A 17,569-nucleotide genomic window follows, 5' to 3' on the forward strand; every position below is an offset into this window, starting at 1 on the left:
GTCTACTTATCAAAACAGGAAATAGATTAAATAATTGATGTATATAGGTGCAATAAAATCTTATTCAACTATTAAAAATACTGTTTTAGGTGATGGTTTATTTGGGGGCTCTCTATTCTGTTTCATTAATCTATATATTGCCTTTATGACAGTACCATACTGTTTTGTTACAGCTCTGTGATTTTCTATCCGTCTAACAAACCTTTAATCATATGGTATAATATTGTTGACTGTAGGGACAATGTTGTATAGCAGATGTCTAGAACTTATTTCTCTTGCTTAACTGAAACTTTGTACCTGGTAATCAGTAGCTCACCAATCCCCCCTCTTCCCAGAACTACAGTTCTAGTGTCTCATTCTATGACTCTGGCTACTTCTGATACCTCGTTTAAGTGGAATCAGGCAATGTGTATCTTTCTGTGACTGATTTATTTCACTTCTGCAAAATGTCCTCAAAGTTCACCCATGTTGGTACATATTGCACAATTTCCTTATCTCCTAAAGATGAATGATGTCCCATTATATGTATAGATCACATTTTCTTTACTCATTCACTTGTTAATGGGCATTTAGGTCTTTATCACATCTTGGCTATTGTCAATAATGCTGCAATAAACACGGAAGTGCTAACATCTTTGAGATTCTGATTTCAGTTCTCTTAGGTAAATACCAAGCAGTAGGATTGCGGGGTCATATGGTAGTTCTAGTCTCAGTTTGTTAAGAAAAACCCCTACTGTTTTCCATAGTGGCTGCAGCAGTTTGCATTCTCACAGCTGCACACAAAGGTTCATTGACAAGAGGGCCAAGGATAGATAGGAAGTGGGCCCATGGTGGCAGGGGGGAGGGTTGAGGGGGTACCATCCAACAGGAACTTGAATCATGGGGAAGACCCAGATATTGGTGATGAGGTTTTGGGGTGATGAGGGCTCTGGAGCAGACAACCAGGAAAGAAATCTTAAAGAAGTTTTGGTGCAAAAAGGTGATTTTATTAAAGCACTTGGACAGGACCAGTGGGCACAGAGAGTTGTGAAGGGGTTGTGAAGAGTGGCTCATTATATACTATGATGAGGGAGGTAAAGTTAAAGGGAAGCCTCCAGAGGGACTTTGATATGCTAAAGAGGACTCCTAAGAGAGAGGGCCTTGCTATTATCAAGCTAAGTTCATTTTTCCCTCTAGCAAACCATTAACATTAAGACAGCAGCCAGTTATCTGTCAATGGGCTGCAAGTTATAAGGAAATTTAATTTTACCTGCCATTTCCTGCTTGCCTTTGTTCCCCAGATCACTATTTAGGGGAGAGGTGATGTTGGGGCTCCAGGAAACTGAGTTTACAGGTTTCTGGAGATTAGGCTGCTGTTAAGATTGCCTTTGTCTTGTAATTTACGAAGATATTTGCAAATTTATGGAGACTCATGTCCTTTATGACTCTCATCTGTATCTGTTAACCATTTGTTTTCCTTCCTTTCCTTTGTCCTTGGGCAGCCAAGAGTACCTGAGGAATATGACACACATCCCACCTGGGGGTGGGGTGCACTAGCTTGCCCTTCATTTTCAGTCCACCCCACACTCCTTCATCATTGTTCATGGTGCTGTCCAAGGCAGACAGAGAAGTAGAGAAATTATGGCTTCTCCTGTCTTCCCACCTCTGATCTTATCCAAGGGCCTCCTCACAACTAAACATAGTGGGTAAGAAAATTGGGAGACACCACACTGAACACACTGAAGAAACTTCAGGAAATAAACGGAAGAGCAAACAGGCCAGCACTTATGCCAAACTTACGTAGAAAGTGCCATCGAAAGACACATGAAATTGTACCCTTCGCCTCAAGTATTTCCATGGTTCACACTCATTCCTTTTGGCATTTCTTTGACCTTCCCTGAGAAGCCTTAACACTTATATCTTGATAGACAAAACTTCTATGATAAAAGCACCTTTCTAAAGTTTTATCCAACTTTCTTACTTCAGGAAAGGAAACAATAAACATTTTTGTACTTGGGACACAATGAGTCATAGTACAAAAATGGTTTGGAAAAATAAGTGCTTTATAAACATGAGCCTTTTTATTACCATTAATTTCCATAGTCATTGTTTTAAGTATACAGATGCTTTACATTTTTTTTAAAAGATTGAGGGGTGCTTGAGTGCCTCAGTCAGTTGAGTGTCTGACTTCGGTTCAGATCATGATCTGGTGGTTCACAAGTTTGAGACGGGAACTGACTTTGGATTTTGTGTCTCCCTCTTCCTCTCCCCCATCTGTACTCTGTCTCTCTGCCTCTCTCTCTCTAAAAAAAAAAAAATAAAACCTTTTAAAGGTTAAAAAAAGATTGAGCACCCCTTTACCAATCTTCATTGCAATGAGCACAATTCATGATGTTATATATTTGAATTCAGTGCATTATTTATTAAATGTCTGAAAAAGAGGAAGAAAAAAACTAATAAAAAGTACCCTTCTCTGCACCCCTCTAGCCCCTTGGATATCAAAGAGACCTCGAAAGTGCCTATGACTATTTCTAGCCAGAGAAAAAGGGTTCAACTATATAGCCAGAATTTATCTCTGGAAGGGGAAGAGAATTAGTCAACATTAGTTTCTATGGCACCTAACGTGCCTTTCTCTTAGATTCTCCCCATCATCCTTTACTAGAAAAGAAGTGCTCTTCTCCCAAGAAACTTTAAAGTAATGATGGAAAGTTCAGCAATGAGTTGCAGTTACAACTGCCTGATCAGACTTTAGCTGAACACTACACTTGAGTCAGGAGCAGCTATCATAAAGGTAAACACTATTAGGTAACAGCTCTCTCATTCTAAATATCACCAACAGAGCACAGCTTATTGAAGACTTCAGCAGTGATCACTAAGGAATTGCTGGAGAAGAGAACCAATGTTAAGAAATCCTACATTCCAGTTAGTTTTTCCACTTCAATCTAAGCATCAACCAATTACCTGGAATGGAGTGACTGCATTTAAGAATCCAGAAATAATAAAATTGGTTATATTTCAGTCTTCTCTGGACTCTTTTGAGATGGATGATACAGAAAATAAAAAGAGATGGAATTTCAAACAGAAAAAAAATAACCATAAGCCACTGTACAAACACAACAAACCACCTGACAGCATCTGTGATATTTGGGCATCCACATGAGCTAACCCTTTTCACTAAAATGAAAACTCAAAGTGTCTTGAAATTTTAAGCTGAATGTTTGTAATTGTGAACAGCTAGAAGAAAAATTTATCCAAATGTTTCATCGTTTTCAAACTTAAAAAAGTTTGTGTAACAAACATAAAACAATCCAACTTGATCAACTGTATACACAATTTAAGTTAACAAAAATAGTACAAAAAACACTACCAACCAGATAAAAATTTAAGAATGATTATTCAGGTAAAATTTTAGTAGAAGATATTACTTTAAATTGAATCATATGAGGTTGCCATTTCTCTAGGTCAGGAGAGTTGACTACCACCAATTTCATATGACTCAACCTAGAAATAAACATTTTTATATAATAAAGCTTTGTTTGCATTCTAGTTTGTACTTTTAGATTACAGGAGAAAAAAACAACTAATGCATTCACAAAAAGTTGCCTGATTATTAATCGAGATATTGGAGAAATTGGCGAAGGTATGGGAGGGTATTGTGTATGTATGTATTTATTAGGCTCCCCACCCAACACAAGACTTGAACTCACAACCCTGAGATTATGAGTCTCATGCTCTACCAGTTAAGCCAGCCAGGTGTTCCTGGGAGGGCAAATTAATTACCAAATAATTTAACAATGAAGTTAAGAAAGCTGTGGAGATCTTCAAGCATTACTAAATTTGATTCAGTTGAGAACCGTGTTGATCCCAGAAATCACAAAGACATCATCATAAATGCTTTTCAAGCAACTCAGCCACTCTTAAGGGGTCTTCCCCATCCCACCCCCCCAATGAAATAATAGATTAATTTTGTCTAGTCAAAGAAACACAAAGATTTTAAGCTCATGTGAGAATCACTCTCCTGACATTTGACCCCAGAGTGGAAGACCTTCAAAACTTCTGGCTGTTAAGGAGTTTCTCAGGGTTTTAGAATGGTAAGATCCATACTCATTAGAGGCAATAAATTTAAAAAAAAAAATTAGATTTTAAATAAGGAGTGAAAAAAGAGTAGTGTTAGCATTACAAAAAGGAGGGGGGCATAGTAAAATCTAGGCAAAACAGTCACAAATCTAAGGTCAGGTCCAGACGAGAAAGGCAGCGAGGAGTTAGCCAGGTTGGCAGATAGCATTCAGAAATCTGTGTTACTCCTGATTTGCATGCTGCACAGATCCCCTGTCTGTACACATAAAGTCTTCTAGGAGGACTCACTCTTCCTGATTGTTCATGGCTCCCAGCTATGTTTAAAAATACCTTCTATCATCTGAGCTCTTGGGAAAGCCAGTGCAGAAATGTATCAACAACTTGATTTTCCCTATTTACCATTTTCTCCACAACTTTACTCCTATGTGGCAAAGTAGTTTGTGTTCAAATCATTTAGTTTCTTGTTAATCCTTATGACTGAATATACAACTGAAAAATAAAACTGGATTAGTTGCTTCAAGTCCTCCTTGGAACACAGCAAGGTATAAATGAAAAGTCATTTACAATTAAATATTTAATTAAGCATTAAGGCCTTAAATAGTTAACCATTAAAGCATAAAGCTTTAAATCACTTTAAATATAAATCTTATGTTAGTACTGTTAAAAAATGAAGTTATTGTCTTTTTTGATGGAATTTTCCAAACACGTATACTTATCTGTCAATAGTAACGTTTCATAAAGTAATAAATGTATGATGTCAGAAAGAGCCATGGATATCATCTTGAGGTAAAGAGACATGCTAAATGTCCCCACAGAATTTGTGGTAATTTTCCACCCTGTGTCTTTTTTTTTTAATCCTTAGTTCTGCGTGGACTCAGTGAAAAAGATGACATGATCTAGTCAAAATAAAAGCTCAAGAGGTTACTTTCACTGCTCATTTCACTCCTTTAACCAAATCAAAATTCATTTTGTACTTTTTGTCCCTTCAGGTCCAATTCTAATCAAAAGCAGCAAAGTTTGTCAGGTAGACACGTAACTGAACGAAAATAACAAGCCTATCGTGAAGCCTAAGGATATTTATAGAATTTTCATCAGGCAGGAAAACAGATAATGCAGATGCTAAAAAAGAAAAAAAAGTAAATGTCTGAATTCACCAAATAACTCAAGTAGCTTAAATACACAGAGAAGAAAGATCTTTAGAATTGTTTGGGGGGGAAATGTCACTGAAGGAATATTAAGAAAGGAGAAATCAGGGTTTAGAAGTAGTAAAAATGAAAAAGAAAGTTTATAAAAGACTTTCATTGGTAAGAAATTAAGTTTAATTTAATCAATTAGTTTAATTAATTTAATTCCAATTATCATTTGAAAGTAATTATTAAGTATATTTTTTAGAAAAATAATCTATTTTTAGGCTTACTTTTTACCTAACATTATTTCAGGAGATCCTCTCCCCCTCAAGGAGCTCGAAACATAAGTGGGAAGAGAACACTAAAGCGTTGGGAGCCATTCTGAGCCCACTAGTCGAGAAAACTCCTGGTGAGGTTAAAGCAAATTTGCACGGTCTCTTGCCAATCAGATGATGACCGACCGATATCCACCCCCACTCAATTATTTCTGCTTGAGCACTGACCCCTAAGGTACCTTGTTGATCAATATCGGGAGTGACTTGTCCCCTTATTCCGGCCCTGGTATGACGATTGCACCTTGTGAAGGAACTTATTGTGGGAACTTCTTCTTTTGATTATGCGAACAGACATCGTGTCTCCAGCAGCTCCTGTCTTCCTCCATACTTTCCCTTGAGCTATGAACAGGCTAATGACCCTTACTCACAAAAGATTGACCTTTACATGTACAGTTCTGTTACTACCGTTGCATAAGTCCAAGAGGTTCATACAGCACAACATGTAAATCAGCTAACCAAAAATGTGTCTCATGCCCTAGCTATTCAAGAAATCATACAACTGGACACAAAGGTAAATGCACTCGATGAGGCTATTCTATGTACTGGAAATGAGCTAAATTCTTTAAAGGTATGGCTGACTCTCTGGTGCCGTAAAGAATATAACTGGAATATCAAGTCTTGCCTGGAGACAAAGAGCCTAACTTAGAGAGAAGGAACAGATAAGGGCAGAACATAAGTTACTACATACACCTTTGCTAACTGATGGTGAATAGCAGCCCCTTCCCCAAGGCCTACATTCCACAAACACCTTCCCTTACCCTGGCAGCTGTGATGAGGATGGATAAGAGTATCTACAAACCTATGACTTATTCTTACTGTTATTAAAATGTGAACACCCTGTTATTTTCTTAGTTACTCAACCTCACTATAATTGGGGCAGTTCTGCAAGAATACTTCTGTAAAACCTGTTTCTGTACATTTTCCAAAACATCTTTTCACAGAGAACTATCCACTGTAAAAATTCCATTTTCCGATGCCATGTTAACGTTTGACCTGTAAATATAGACACCAAAACCGACAGGACAGAGATGCCTGCCTGGTGATCAGAACGAATCTTGGGACTCTCTCAATCCCTCCCTTGCTGACACCGTTCATCCTTTAGGGACCACTGGTCCCAGGCGGAGCTGGACTCCAGCATTATATATTGCTAGTTTGGTATTAGTTTCTGTTTTTCTTTTTCTATAATTTTATAGAAAATGAAGAAAATGAATAAAACTGTAGACTGCTTTTTTAAAAAATTCTTTCAGTTAGCTTATGATCTCTTCATGACATATATACTAATAGTTCAATTCTTTCCAGTACTAAGTAGTATATCAGCCAATGTATATATGCCACAACTTGTTTTCTTGCTCACTTATTAATGAAAATTTGGTTTTTTAGTCTTTATCCATTACAAAGAAATCTGCTACATTTGTGTATGGATCTTTATGGAGGCACATGTTTTCTTTTGAAGAAACTAATGGTTTCTCCCAAGTGGTTCTACCACCTTAGATTCTTACCTGTCATAGAGTGCCAGCTCCTCCTCAGCTTTAACAATACTGAGCAACAGAAGCATAAGGTCTAAAGGAGAAAACTGGTTTTAATGCTGTATGTGAAGTATAATATCATTGATAAGTTAATTGTGATCATTTAAAGATATATACTATACATCCTAAAGCAATTGCTGAACTAATGAAATGAGATACAATTCCAAGTAGACCAGATGCAATTAAAATAGGTGACAGGTACCAAAAAAAAAAAAAAAAAGGCTAAAACTGATATATGAATTCAGCAAAGTTGCAGGATAAAAAAATCAATGTACAAAAATCAGTTACATTTCTGTACACCAATAATGAAGCAACAGAAAGGGAAATCAAGAAACTAATCCCATTTATAATTGCACCAAGAACCATAAAATACCTAGGAATAAACCTAACCAAAGAAGTAAAATATATGTATGCTGAAAGCCCTAGAAAGCTTATAATAGAAACTGAAGAAAACACTAAGAAATGGAAAACCATTCCATGTTCATGGATTGGAAGAACAAATACGGTTAAAATGTTGACCTTACTCAAAGCAATCTACACATTCAAAGCAATTCCAGTTGCACTGACATTATTCTCAGAGCTAGAACAAAGAATCCAAAAATTTGTACAGACCCACCAAAGACCCTGAGGAGCCAACATAATGTTAAAAAAGAAAACCAAAGCTGTAGGCATCACAATTTCAGCCTTTAGCCTGTACTACAAACCTGTAATCAACAAGATACTATGGTAATGTCATGAAAACAGACAGAGGCCAATGGAATAGAATAGAGAACCCAGAATTGGACCTCCAAATTTATGGCCAACTAATATTTGACAATGCAGGAAAAAGTATCCAATGGAAAAATGACAGTCTCTTTAGCAAATGGTGCTGTGAGTACTGGATAGCGACATGCAGAAGAATGAAACTGGACGACCTTCTTATACCATACACAGAAATAAANGACCAATGGAATAGAATAGAGAACCCAGAATTGGACCTCCAAATTTATGGCCAACTAATATTTGACAATGCAGGAAAAAGTATCCAATGGAAAAATGACAGTCTCTTTAGCAAATGGTGCTGTGAGTACTGGATAGCGACATGCAGAAGAATGAAACTGGACGACCTTCTTATACCATACACAGAAATAAACTCAAAATGGATGAAAGATCTAAATGTGAGAAAACAAACCATCAAAATCCTAGACAAGAAAACAGGCAACAACCTCTTTGATCTCCACTGAAGCAACTTCTCACTTGACATGTCTCCAAAGGTAAGGTAAATATAAGCAAAAATGAACGATTGGGACCTTATCAAGATGAAAAGCTTCTGCACAGCAAAGAAAATAATCAACCAAACTGAAAGGTAATTGATGGAATGAGAGAAGATATTTACAAATGACATACTGGATAAAGGACTAGTATCCAAAATCTATAAACAACTTACTAAACTCAACACCTGAAAAACAAATAATGCAGTGAAGAAATGGGCAGAAGACAGGAACAGATACTTTTCCAGAGAAGACATCCAGATGGCCAACTGACACATGAAAAGATGCTCGACACTGCACATCATCAGGGAAATATATATCAAAACCACATTGAAATACCACCTCACACCTGTCAGAGAGGTTAAAAATAACAACTCAGAAAACAACAGATGCTAACAACGATGGGGAGAAATGGGAACCCACTTGCACTGTTGTTGGGAATGCAAACTGGTACAATCACTCTAGAAAACAGTGTGACGGTGTTCAAAAAATTAAAACAGAATTACCATGCACCCCAGTGATAGCACTACTAGGAATTAATCCAAAAGATACAGGAGTGCTGATTCATAGGGGTACATAATACTCCAATGTTTATAGCAGCACTATCAACAATAGCCAAATTATGGAAAGAGCCCAAATGTCCATCAATGGACAAATGGATAAAGTAGATGTGCTTTATATATAGAATGGAAAACTGCTTGGCAATTAGAAAAAAATAAAATCTTGCTATATGCAACAATGTGGATGGAACTGGAGAGTATTATGCTAAGTGAAATTATTCACTCAGAGTAAGACAGATATCATATGTTTATATTCATATGTGATTTTGAGAAACTTTATAGAAGGCCATGGGGGAATGGAAAGGGAGAAATATTTTCAGAGAGGAAGGCAAACCCAAAGAGACTCTTAAAGAGAGAGAATACATTCAGGGTTGGTGGAGGACAGGGGAGGGAATGAATGATGGGCACTGCGGAAGTACTTGTTGGGATGAGCACTGGGTGTTGTATGTAAGTGATGAATCATGGGACTCTACTCTTGAAACCAAGAGCACACTGCATGTACTACATACAGGATAGCTAACTTGAGATTTATATGTATTTTTAAAAGGCAGAGAAAAAAAGGAGACAACTCATTCTTCTACTAATTATGGAATGGTGTTTCATTGTGGTTTTGCCTTCCTGAATGATTAATGACTTTGAGCATGTTTTCATGTTTATTTGCTATCCTTGCAAATGTTCTGTGTGCTCTTCAAAATAATATGTACTCTGTTGTTCTGGAGTGAAGTGTTCTAAGTAGCAGACCCACAAGAAATAGACCCATTTATGTCTTCATATATTTAAAATGTATTTCTTATAGGCTGGATATGGTTGAGGTTTCCTTTTTTGTTCAATATGATAATCTCTGCCTTTGGAACCTGGTGTTTAGATTGTTCACATTGAATGTGATCACTCACTGACATGGTTAGGTTTTAATCTATCCTCTTGCTATTTTTTAGTTTTCCTATTAGGTTTTTTTGAACCCAATTTTCCCTTTTTTTCTGTTTTGGATTTCATGCATAGTTTTTATAGTTAAAATTTACCTGTTTTGTTGGTGTATTAACTATATTAATTTTGTTCAATCATTTTAGTGGATAGACTTTCGGTACACATCTTTAATTTATCACCAAATAGGGGTGGCTTAGTGGCTCAGTCAGTTAAGTTTCTGACTCTTGATCTCAGAGTTCCTGAGATCGAGCCCCGTATCAGGCACTGCACTGTCAGTACAGAGCCTGCTTAGGATTCTCTCTCTCTCTCTCTTTCTCTCTCAATCTCTCTCTCTTTCTGTCCCTCCCTCACTCTTTATCTCAAAATAAATAAATGTGGAAAAAAGAATAGAAATAAATTATCACAATCTATAAAGTTATATCCTTGTATCTACAGTTTAAGAACCTTACAATGGCATATATCCAGTTTGTCTCCTAGACCTTTCTGCTATTACCATATATTTTAATTATTACATGAGCAAGGAATAAATTTATTGTTTAAATATTGAGTAAGCTTTTCAATAAATCAAAATATAATAGTTTATTATATTTTTCAAGGCAGTATTGGCCAATATTCTTTCTTTTTATGCATTTATACAAATCTACATTTTCACCTGGCATCACTTTTGTTCTGTTTGAAGGACTTTCATTAACATTTCTTACAGTGCAGTCCAGAAGGAAAGGAATTCTTTCAGCTTTCCTATGTCTGAAAAAGCCTTTATTTTGTCCTAGAAAGTATTTTGTCGCCTTTGGTTTTGAAAGGTATTTTCTCTGGGTATAGAATTCTACTTTGACAGTTTTTGTTTCAATAATTTAAAGATGTTGTCCTATTCAATTACTGCTAACATCATTTCTTATGAGAAGTATGCTGCCACCTTTATCTATCTTACTCTGCATACAGTGTGTCTTTTTTCTCTAGAAGCTTTCAAGATTTTCTCTTCTTCCCCAGTTTTGAATAATGTGATGATGATACACCTTAGTGTAATTTTTTTTTTTCATTTTCTTATGCTTGAGGTTGCTCTTTTGGAGTCTATGAGTTTCTAATGTTGATCTAACTTGAAAACAAATGGCTATTATCTCCTCAAAATTATTTTTCCTGGACCCACCTTTCTTGTCCTTTCTCTCTCTGTGCAAGAATCCTGATACATTGCTTGGGGGCTCGTCTAGGATTCAGAGATGGTGCATCTCCATCTCCCTTGCCACCAGGAACGCAAACCTCAGGGTGTAAGAGAGGCAGCTCACCTGGTGCCAGTGGACCCGGGCCACTTGATCCACAGAAGAGTAGCCCTCCTGATGTGCTGGGGTGAGGACCTCATGTGAGCTAACGGATCTGGTGCAGCCCAGGAACCAGCTCAGGGAGCGCCTGTCAGACTGGTAAGAACCCAGGTTCATTTTGGTAGACTTGCCCGTAATGGGCAGAGGGGAGCCTGATCACCTCCTTGAGTTGCACTAGTAACTCCACAAGGAAAGAGGAATGAAGCTGCAACTCTAAGGCATTGAGTGCTGGGCAGCATGTTGGAGTCGCCACATAACTGTGTATGGGAACATACCTCTTGTTCATTTTCTGGGTCAATGACTATAATAATTAGAGCCAACTGTCGCTGGTTATTCTACGTAAGAACAGGGACTTCAGGGAATATTCCCAAGCAGCTACCGAAACTCCTTTTGTTTCAGGGAAATTCTCTGTCTTCTCTGGACTGACATGGACTGCCTAATTCCACTGGTGGAAAACAAAACAAAAGAAACGTGAAGTCTGCTCCTCTGTCTGAGCTGACAAGATTTAAAACTGGGAATTCTCTTTCTGTACCTTCTGCTGGCACCTCTCCTTTGCACTCCCTTCCCTCACTCCTTTTCTGCACCACCTGGAGGGGCGGCCAGCCTAACTGGCTCCTCAATGCCTCAGGCACCATCAGCTCCTCCTACCCTAGATATTGAAGATCAAAGACCACTGAAGTCAGATTTCCCCACCAACTTTCAGGTAAAAATTAACAATAGGGAACAAAGTGTCTTATGTGGAGTCAAGTAAAATGTATTAAGTATTTAAGTTAATTTAAGTTTGTTGGTTTGAGGGGCACCTAGGTGGCTCAGTCGGTTAAGCATCCAACTTCAGCTCAGGTCATGATCTCATAGTTCGTGGGTTTGAGCCCCACATCAGTCTCTCTGCTGACAGCTAGCTCAGAGCCTGGAGCCTGTTTCAGATTCTGTAATTCCCTCTCTCTCTGACCCTCCCCTGCTTATGCTCTCTCTCTCTCTCTCTCTCTCTCAGAAATAAAACATTAAAAAAAGTTTTTTAATAAATAAGTTTGTTGGTCTGAGATAGACCAGTTTTATCAATATTTAAAAAAAAACAAACACAGAAACAAACGTGTATTCTACCTAGATTTGCTGAAGGTCAAATAAGCTCATGTTATCTATGTTCCAATATGTTAACAAAACGATGACTGAAAGTGATGGTCAATTTTGTCTGTCTCATAGTTTTCATGGGTAATTTTTAAGATAGCTTTCAAAGTCCTTGGTAACGTAAAACGTTAAAGTGTTGCTTCCATGATAAATTGCGATTGAACTCTTTGGCTATCTAATGAGATAAGAAGCTAAAGCACTAATGACTAGATGTAGGTTTATGCTTTTGACTTGTTGCAAAAAAACTAAGAATACCTGGGACTGTTGAAAAACATGCTTTTGCTTAATGGATTCATAAGTTTGCCATCTAAAAAGATTCTGATATAACATAAAGTTAACAGTTGATTACTACTTAGTTTTCACTGGAGACTAAGGTTTCTAGCAGTTAAAATTCTGCTAAGTGTACTTAAGACTGTTGGAAATAAGGAAAGCAACTCTGTACTTAGGAAAGTAGGAGGTATGTAAGAAAGATATAAGGAATGGAAATATATTTTTGTTAAAGGTAAAAGAAGGTGTTTTTGTCCTAAAGGAGACTGGTTTTTTGGAGAAAAGTGGCTTGGGACAAGAAATAAAAAGTTGTAGAAGGTTTGTGAAGAATAATCTTTAAAAAGAAGTTTTATACATGGTCAAGATGGACTAAGGTTAAAATAAATGGATTTTAAAATTACACAGGATTAAGATTAAAATTCCTCCTCCTTTGATCCAAAGGCTGGGAAAATGATGACAATACCCTTGATGCCAGCCTCCAAATACTCCACATTTGTGCTTTTCTTATTTACTAGAGAAATGGATGCCTCTGCCATATGAGGGATGGATGAGATATAAAGGGCTTTTACTAAGCTACATGGGAGCCATTTTACTAAGCTTAGCCCATTGTATGCCAAAATTTGAATACCCACATGGCTGAAGCATATTTGTGTAGGCATTGTTGAAAAGGGCAGGGGAGAAGACCTTGACTTTGGTCCTTTAACCCCTTCCCTCAATGGCCAATGATCAATACGGAAGTTACTCTTGGGCCAAAATAAAATTAGTACACCCTAAGACAACCAAGAAAATCTTGCTTGGTTACAGTCCTAACCCCAAGGTCTTACAGGCAGAAACCAGAGGGGTAAAAACAAAACAAAACAACAAAAACTTTATATTACAAGGTTTAAGACAGATAAAAGGAAATCTAGGTAAATTTTCTAATTGGATATATATATATAAAGGTTTTTCAGAATATTACATATGTTTTTGAGTTGGTTTGGAAAGAGATCATGCTTTTGTTAAATCAGACTCTTAATGACACAGATGTTTTAGAAAAAAATGAAGGAAATCTAAGATTTAGCCCTTAAATTATACTAGATTAGCTACTATTTTACAAACACAAAATGAGAGCCTGATGGCCTTCCCGGAGAGGTTGAGGAAGGCTCTCATTAAATATATGGCTATCTCCCTTGACACCGCTGAGGTTGAGATAATTTTAGTTTTATTTTTTTTATGTTTTATTTATTTCTGAGAGAGACAGACAGTGTGAGCAGGAGAGTGTCAGAGGGAGAGGGAGGTACAGAATCTGAAACAGGCTCCAGGCTCTGAGCTAGCTGTCAGCATAGAGCCCGATGCAGGGCTCGAACCCACGGACCGGGCCGTGATATCATGATCAGAGCTGAAGTCGGACACTTAACCTACTGAGCCACCCAGGAGCCCCAGGCTAAGATAATTTTAAAAGACAAATTTGTCACTCAATCAGCCCTAGATATTCAGAGAAAATGCAAAAATTGGATGCTGGCTTTGAAGGGAACTTGGAGGAGCTCTTATGAGCTGCCAATGGGGTATATTACAAACAAAACAGAAAAGAAGATTTAAAAACAAACAAAAAAAGAAGCCTAAAGACTTAGTTGTGGCCTTACTTATAATGTCAGACCAGACTTCCCGAGGTCCTGGCACCAAGTGCCATTTCTATGGCCATTCAGAGCACTAAATGAGAATATCCTCAGAGGGGACAATCAAAATGAAAACCCCATAAGCCATGTCCCTGATATGGAAACAATCACTGGAGATCTGAATGCCTTCAGGAACTTCTATCTGTGAGGGCTCAGATAAGCAATGTCCCTGGAAGGGACTAACTGGGGTCTGGGGCTCTTCACGATGGCTCCCCTAAACCAACTGTCTATCAGAAACCCAGAACCTCGGTAACTCTAAATATAGAAGAACTGGTTGATTTCCTACTTCACACCAGAGCTACCTTTTCTGTCCTCCTTTCCACTCCAGTCCAACTAGCCAAATGCAGCATGACTATTAGGGGAACCTCTGGAAAACTTCTAACTAAATTTTTCTCTCAGCCTCTGGGATGTATATGGGGAAACTTAATTTTCCCTCATTCTTTCCTGATAATGCCAGAGAGCCTTACTCCCTTGCTAAAAAGCGACATTATAACTAAATTATAGACTCTGGTGTTACTCATGACAGATAAACAATTATACTGGCTTTTAAAAATTACTGGGTATTGTAGGCTATAGATACCAGGGTTCAGGAAAATAGTTTGCTGCTATATCAATTATTAAAGGAGACTTAATCCCACCTACTCTCCCCTCCCCCCAAATAAATAAATAAGTAAACTGGGGTCTGACTACTAAACACTGTCTCCAGCCCTTGGAGTGGTTAGAACAGAGCAGGGTAAATACTATTACCAAGCTCACAGAGCTAACAGATTATTAAAACACAGCATCAGACTTTTCATTTAGGGAGGTACAAAACTTTTCAAATGGCTCAAAGGATGTGTTGTGGGAAAAAGAAATTGTCAAGGACAGTTCTGCAAGTGGTATCAGGCTGTGAAGTAGGTCTTAAAACAGTCCTTTCAACCCCAAACTTGCTCTCCCAGACAATCAAGGAACTGGAGACTCTCCAGGAAAAGACTAACAATTAGGTCTCACTCAGTTGCCAAGGTTAAAAAAAAAAAAGGCCAACATCTGTTTGTATGGGTTAATACTTTTACTAATTGAGTAGGGGCCTTCCCCTAGAAGCCAAAAAAACAAAACAAAACCCACAAAAAGTAATAAAAATTCTGCGTTATAAAATAAAACTCAGGTTTAGCTTACTTAAAATTTACAATTTAATAATATAAATGGTGGCCCTGACTCTTTCTCTAGTAGAACTTCTGGCTCTTGAAAAAGTTTTACACATCAAAATAAAGCTTATTACTGAGTAAAACTCTAAATAACACCTCATAAGCATTAGATGCTTTAAAAATTTTTTAAATTAAGTTAGGGCCAATCTCTTGAAAATTGAGCCACCATTAATTACTTACTGTTCCTGGGTCTCCACTAGCTGGGTAATGAGAGATTCCCTGACGTATGTTATTTACTAAGTGAGGGTCTCCCCTAGATTATCTCACAGGTTTGGAAACTGTAGACATTACCTTAAAATGTCATCTTTTTGGTCAGTATCATCTTTACTTTGTGTTTTTCTCTTTATGTCTGCTAATGTTTATGGTGCCTCATGCCTGCTGGACTTCCTGTAAAACCATACCATGGGCCACTCGGCCAACCCTTGGGTAGACTCTAACTGCTGTACCCCTACACTGTCCCTTATCAGCTTGAAGAAGCCAGAATGGTCATCGTCCCTGTTCCCCAACAGCAGTCACAGGTCCTGTTCCAGGGGAGAAATAAATAAGGGGTAACATTAGACAGGGAGAGATAAGGCACCTTCAGGGAGGCAGACTGCAGCTGCAAATGGGAGGCTCAAGAAGCAGATGGGGCTCTCCCCTTATGAAATCCTTTATGGGCACCCTCCCCCCATTATCAGGGGCATAAGGGGAAATCTAAATGTGATAGACAATCTAACTCTAAAAAGATGCAGGCCCTTGGCTTTACCCTAACCAGCTTCCACCACTGGGTTAGAGAACCATGACCTGTAAATCTGACTACAGACGCTCACCTCTTTAAACCCAGAGATGCAAGGCAGAAGAGCCTTGGTGTCATGACTCTCTGTGTGAGAATACTGCTACAAGCAGACCACCAGGATTTCCCTCCTTCCCTTCCTCACACAAAGCACAACTGACAGATGTAAGGTGCTCTTATCACAGTCTGACCAGTAACTCATAACTTGTATGCTTTGCTTTATAAAGATGAATTAGACTAATTGGTTAAAATGCAAAGAACCTTCTTGACAGAAACTCTTGAGAAGTAGAGTGGCCAAGGCCATTATGGACCACATGGAAGTTAGTGATAAGAAAAGCTATTGAGTAGTGATCAGGAATCAGACCAGAGTAGAGAGGACAGAAGTAAGAAGAAAGAGAAGTGGGAGGGAGAGCAGGAGGGACAGAATGGCAGAATAAAGGGAGAGAAAGGAGACAGGAAAAAACAGACACAATTGAACAAACTGTCAAAGAACAGAAAGGAAGAAAAGAGCATATTGATTGCTGCCACTTTGGAGTTCTTGTTTGCCTTTTCCTGGATTCTTGCAAGGGCTTTCTGTGTCTGTATAATAAAATCTGTTACAAAATAATTCCTTTTCTCTAATACTAGTTTAAGGCATCCTTACAGAATAGTCCTCACTGCCCCCAAGGTTTTGCGGTTTGTAATCCAACTGCTCCTCCAAGATTTGGGGGATTGTATCTGAATTCTATTTAACCCTCAGTTTGCAACTAAGTACAAGGCCTTTCTTTAAATCACATATAAAATCGTTGACCTATGGAATTTGTATCACGTATCATATCCTTGGCCTATGGAATATCACAGTGCTGTCTCCAAGGATCTGTCCTGCTCTCAAATTTTAGGGTTTGTTGACTGGCAATCAATTCTCTTTGGAGACCTTACATTCACACTTCAGTGACTTCAGCCCAAATTTGCTTTCACATACCCTTCCTCTCCTTGTTATGAAACCCTTAGTGTATGGTATGAAGCAGTGATGAAATAAATGCTATTCTACTGACTCTGCTGTGTGTGGATGGGTAATGGGTCAATCTCTTTTACTAAGTGAAAGGCAGTATTGATTATTTTATCTCCCTCTTGCCAAGTATATTCACAATGTTGACAATGATTAGTAAACAAATTTCTAATCCCATAAAGTGTGACTAAACTCCTTGCTTTAGACAATTGTGTTAATACCATCGTTGCAAGCTAGCTCAGGCAACTGAGGAAATATTCCCTTCCCACGTAGCCCAGAAAAGGCCTGTGCTAGTGATCTAGGCAATAAATCAAATCACTGATCTCATGCAGGCTGTCATTTTAAAATACTGATCTGTTGTGCTATGGAGATATTTGTGTTTAACTGTAGTATTTAAATAAGCTATCTCCTATAGAGCTTGGTTTATGCTTAATTCCTACTCAGCCCTAAACTGAGCAGCGTACAGCAAGGTGGAGAGCCACGGGCC

General features: G+C 38.0%; 1 protein-coding gene and 1 non-coding gene across 3 annotated transcripts in view; both read right to left on the reverse strand.

Moving 5' to 3' along the window:
- The window catches only part of UNC13C (unc-13 homolog C), a 558,456-nt gene that overhangs the window by 299,043 nt on the left and 241,844 nt on the right, over positions 1-17,569 (reverse strand). The gene's annotated exons all lie outside the window — the stretch shown is intronic.
- Positions 3,662-3,734, reverse strand: TRNAM-CAU (transfer RNA methionine (anticodon CAU)). The gene has a single exon. It is a non-coding gene; the product is annotated as a tRNA-Met (tRNA).

This window comes from Crocuta crocuta, unplaced genomic scaffold, assembly GCF_008692635.1.
Source record: "Crocuta crocuta isolate KB4526 unplaced genomic scaffold, BGI_CrCroc_1.0 scaffold102, whole genome shotgun sequence".
NCBI classification, from domain to species: domain Eukaryota; kingdom Metazoa; phylum Chordata; class Mammalia; order Carnivora; family Hyaenidae; genus Crocuta; species Crocuta crocuta.